The sequence below is a fragment of the Amborella trichopoda genome, chromosome 6 (assembly GCF_054954075.1).
Source record: "Amborella trichopoda isolate Santa Cruz 75 chromosome 6, AtrichopodaSantaCruz75HAP2 v2.0, whole genome shotgun sequence".
NCBI classification, from domain to species: Eukaryota; Viridiplantae; Streptophyta; class Magnoliopsida; order Amborellales; family Amborellaceae; genus Amborella; species Amborella trichopoda.
Window position 1 is genome coordinate 3,082,033 of NC_142341.1, and position 5,936 is coordinate 3,087,968.

Consider the following 5,936-nt stretch of genomic DNA (forward strand, 5'->3'; position numbering starts at 1 on the left):
ATGGAAACGTGATGAAAATATATATCGAATGGGGTATTTTCATCCTTACAAATATAATTTTTTTAACTTAGGGGGGCTTTGTAACAAAAATAAAATATTTATGGTGTTAAGGGTGTGGTTTAAAAAATACTCATTCGGAGGATGCCTCGAAAGTAGAGTTTGACATGGTTTCCATAACTCATTCTCATTTTAGCATTATCCAAACTATTTAGGATACGCTATTTGAATTTTGTTTCACTATAATTCGGATATGCTATTTGAATCTTGTTTCACTATTCTACTATGTCAAGGGTTCTACTCTTACTTAGACCATAGGTCACCATATGGTTTCTCACTACTCCATTCATGGTCTTTTTAGACATTTTCATTGCCCATGAGAGCCTTTCACTTTTATACGTTTTGTTATATTTAATTAAAAAATATTTTAATTACATTCTATCGGATTGAGAAAAAGTAATGCCTCAATAGTGAAAAGAAACCTTGAAGGCTATGATCCAAGTGTTAAAAAGCCCAAAATTCATTTTTTTTTCTTCTTTAAAATATAATCATTTATTGATTTTGAGGTGCTTTGCAAAATTTTGGATAAAAAAAACTTTCCTAAGTTAGTCTTTTACCTGATAGAGTAAGTGTATAATATTGCCCCGATTGGAGGATAGTTTATGCACTCTATAATCAGATTTATTTGGGGCCAAATTGGGCTTGGGCCTAGTTATTATTAATTCAAGCCGGGGCCAGGGTAAACCGAAGAAGATGTAGAAAAAAAAAAAAAGAAAACCGAAGATGGTTGCACCAATTTTTTCACTTTTTTTTGTTTTTTTAATTTCGGTTTAGATCTTGGAAGATGCAAAAAAGACAAAATAGGAAAAATGTAAGAATAGGAAAAGAGAAAAATCTCACATTATATCATTTTTGGATAATAATTTTTTTGTAAAAAATATATATTTACTATTATGTGATATTTTAATTTTTTATGTTGCAAAGAGGCAAGAAATAATTTTTAATTGAATTATATTATTTTTTGGATAATAAATGTAATTATTTGTATATATATATCAAATTATATTATTTTCAATAAAAGGAGGAATTATTTCATCCCGTGTTTTAAAAGTCGCATCTCGTGTCGATTTTTTTGTAAAACGGAGAATCGCCCGGTTTTTCTCTTTTGTAAAACAGAGAATCGCCCGGTTCTAGAGAAGAATCGGCCCTTCTCTAGAAATTGTCGAGTGACGTCATGAATCGAGGATATCATGAATCACCGGGTTCTATACACGCATGTTGTCATGAATCGTAGGCGGCGATTCTATACAATTAATCGTCGGGTGACGTCATGAATCTGGGAACCGCAATTCTGTACAGTAAATCACCGGGTGACGTCATGAATCGGGGAACTGGCGATTATGTATGTTAAATCGTCGTAAATCGCCGGGTGACATCATGAATTGGAGAACTTGCGATTATGTACAGTAAATCGCCGGGTTACGTCATGAATCGGGGAATCGACGATTCTGTAGAGTAAATCATCAGGTGACGTCATGAATCGAGGAACCGACAATTATGTACAGTAAATCGTTGGGTGACGTTATGAATCGGGGAACCAGCATAAATCGCCGGTTGACATCGTGAACCGGGGATGAATCGGGGAACTGACGATTCTATACAACAGTGGTTTAAAAAACAGATCGGTGGCCCAGATCGGGCACCTCGAAAACCCATCGGGATCGGGAATCGGCCAAATCGGTCGGATTAAGCTGTAAAAAAAAATATAAAAAATTTATTAAAATTTATTATAAATGTTGTTTTTTAGAACGCCAATAAAAAATCGGGATACTATAGCATGAATTTTTATTTTTTTCATCAATATGTGAATATTGAGATATTTTTTCTCCATATGAACTTATTTTAACCATTAAATTACATCACACAAAATAAAAATCTTAAAACTATCAAGGATGAAATATATAATCACATGGACTACAATAAATAACGTTTAGTTTTTTTGACAAAACCTTTTACTTTTTTACAAGAAAAGTTTGTCGTATTACATTTTTTTTTATTTTTAGCAAGAACCTTTTTTTTTTACAATAAATACTTGTTGTATTATTATTTTTTTATAAGAACTTTTTTTTTTGACAATACGTTTTTATTACTTTTTATTTTTTTGACAAAAACCTTTTATTTTTTTTGACAAAAAAAAGAAATTTGACAAGAAAAATGATTGATAATAACCTTTCATGTTTTTTTATAAGAAACTTTTTATTTCATTGATAAGAAAAAAAATTGACAAAAATCAAAATTGATAAAAAAAACCTTTCATTTTTCAGATAAGAAAAAATTTGACAAAAAGCGAAATTGATAAAAAAAACCTTTCATTTGTTTCTTATGACAAAAATACTTGTTGTAGTATTATTTTTTTATAAGGACTTTTTTTTTTTTTGACAATAACTTTTTATTACTTTTTTTTTTTTGACAAATTTTTTTTATTTTTTTGACAAAAAAAAAAAAAATTGACAAGAAAAATAATTGATAAGAACCTTTCATTTTTTTTTATAAGAAAATTTTTATTTTATTGATAAGAAAAAAATTTGACAAAATGCGAAATTGATAAAAAAACCTTTTATTTTTTGATAATAAAACAATTTGACAAAAAGTGAAATTGATAAAAAAAACCTCTCATTTTTTTTATAAAAAAAAATTTGACCTCAAAAAAATAAAATTGACAAGAAAAAAAATTTATAAGAAAAAAATTTGACCTCAAAAAAATAAAATTGACAAGAAAAATAGTTTATAAGAAAACCCCCTTTCGTCCCAAGGTGGATCGAACCCACACCCTCCGTAAGCCAAAAGAAATTTATAACTAGTAGCCACATGCTACTTAATAGTATTAAAAGCGCAAACAAAATATATAATATATTAATGTTTTAAGTTAATACCTTCACATTATCCCACATCGAAGAGGTAGAAGGAAGTTGTAGTGCACAAATACCTCTTTGTAGTTAACGAGGATAACGCGTGTGAAGTGAGGAGAGTCACGTGACAAGATGTGCAGACCTTAAGGTACATGTACTTTACAAAAATGCACAAGATTTACAAAAATGGCCACTGAAGAATCAGGATAATCATGACGTCACGTGGCTATTTACTGCATGGAATCGCTGGTTCTAAAGAACCCGACGATTTCGTTATTTCACCGGTTAGCGAGTCGAATAGGACGACTCGTCGACTTTTGAATCAGTACTATATAGTAAATCGCTGGGGTGAACGTCATGAATAGGGGAACCGGAGATTCTGCACAGTAAATCGCCGAGTGACATCATGAATCGAGGAATTAGCGATTCTGTACAATAGATCGTCAGGTGAGATCCCGGGTAATCTCTGGGGTGAAGTCATGAATCGGGGAATCGGCGATTCTATACAATAAATCGTTGGGTGACATCTCGGGTGACATCATGAATCGGGGAACTAGCGTCATGAACCCGGGAACTGTAAATCATCGCCGGGTAACGTCACGAACCGAGGAACTGTAAATCATCGCTGGGTAACGTCATGAATCAGGGAACCGACAATTCTGTACAATAAATTGCAGGGTGACATCTCGAGTGACATCATGAATCGGCCGGGTAACATCATGAATTGGGGAACCGACGATTCTGTATAATAAATCGTCGGGTGACATCCCGTGTGACATCATGAACCGAGGAACTGGCGTCATGAACAGGGGAACTGTAAATCATCGCCGAGTAACGTCATGAATCGGGGAACCAACGATTCTGTACAATAAATCGCTAGGTGACGTCATGAATCGGGGAACAGAATCGCCGCGATTCTGTACAGTAAATCGCCACCCGAGGAACCGACGATTTTGTATCACAACAATTATGTACAATGATAAGTTTTTACTCGCATTTACTGTTAAACGTCATGTGTCCCTCGTCACATGTCCCACATGCATGCGTTTTGCATGCAAATAGTAACATTAGCAGAATAGTATTTATTCTCACAAATTTTTTTTTGTGGGTTCGATGTGGGATAATTGTAGTAAGGTAATAGCTGAGAAAGTGATATAATATAATTATTAAATTGCCTACCAATATTATAAATTAATGTTTGACGTGGTGGTTAGTGTGTCGTTTACTGTTTTGGACGTCGCGGGATCAACTCCTAGCTATGTTCCATCATTCCCTCACAAACAAATAAAAATTTTATTTTACAAAATAAATTTTTTTATACAAAAAAATAAAAGCTTTTTGTAAAAAAAAATATGGTTCTTATAACAACAAAAAAGAAAGAAGTGATACAACAAAGTTTCTTTTTGTTGTCAAAAAAATAAAAGTATAAAATTTTCTTGTAAAAAAAATTATAAGGTTCTTGTAAAAAAAAAAAAAAAGGTAATACAATAAAATTTCCTTTTTTGTTAAAAATTAAAATTTTATTGTAAAAAAAATATAATATTCTTTTCAAAAAAAAAAAAAAAGATAATAAAAAAAGTATTTCTTGTAAAAAAAAAAAAAAAGTAATACGACAAGCATTTATTGTAGAAATAAATAAATAAAAGATTATTGCCATAAAAAATAAAAAGTTTGAGTTTAGTCGACCCAATAAGAGATTGAAGGATTATGAAGTTGAGAGTGACTCCGAGTCTGAAGATCGAGGCTCGAGTGAAGCAATCCAAGGAAAGAAGATTTCATAAGAATTCGACAACCCTTGTCAAGGAAGTATCCAATACCAATTTGGGGCAATGAAAATCTAAAGATAACCAAGACAGGGACCTCCCTACCACTTGGAAGAAGCAAGGATGATCGAGTTCTTACCTGTTTTTTAGGACAAAGTGCCACAAGAAGGAAAACCCTAAACCCTAAACAAAAACTTTAACAATAAAAATAAAAAATATGGTTTAATACCTCATGATAATCAAAACTTGATCACTATTCTCACATCTTTTCGGAAAATCACGATTTTTCAAAAAAAAACTGATCATGTACTAAAAAAAAAACAATTATTCACAGAGCCACCTAACATCAGTCATTCCAACTAAAAAATGCATTAACGACAAATTAAAAAAATACAGTTTTGCATTAAAAATATAATAACATGCATTTTTTTGCATAAATAATCTATCAACATACAATTTTTTCAACAAAAACTTTAACAATAAAAATTAAAAATATGGTTTAATACCTCATGATAATCAAAACCTGGTCACTATTTTCACATCTTTTCCGAAAATCACGATTTTTCAAAAATAATCAATCATGTATTAATAAAAAAAACAAATAAAAACAATTCTTCACAGAGCCACCTAACATCAGTCATTCCAACTCAAAATGCATTAACAACAAATTTAAAAAATATAGTTTTGCATTAAAAATATAATAACATGCATTTTTTTTGCATAAATAATCTATCAACATACAATTTTTTCAACAAAAACTTTAACAATAAAAATTAAAAATATGGTTTAATACCTCATGATAATCAAAACCTAGTCACGATTTTCACATTTTTTAAGAAAATCATCATTTTCCAAAAAATTCGATCATGGATAAAAAAAAAAAAAAAACGTACAACAAACTCAAACATTTAAAATTAAAAATATGGTATAATACTTCATGATAATCAAAACCTCGTCACGATTTCCACATCTTTTTATCAACTCAAAAATCCACCTCCAAACGAATAAATTACATCCAATTGAGTACATGTTTTGATAAACAACAATATAAGGAATCAAAACCCTAAATTATGAACACATTATCATCAATAAATCAAATCAAATCGATTAAATTGAGCAAAAAAAAAAAAAACGTAGTTCTTCACTGACAACAGTCATTGAATCTAAAAAATGAAGCTCAAATTGAATAAATTAGATCAAATTGAATACATCTGATTATAAAAAAGACTATAACGATTAAAAACCCTAGAAATCTAACACATTATTT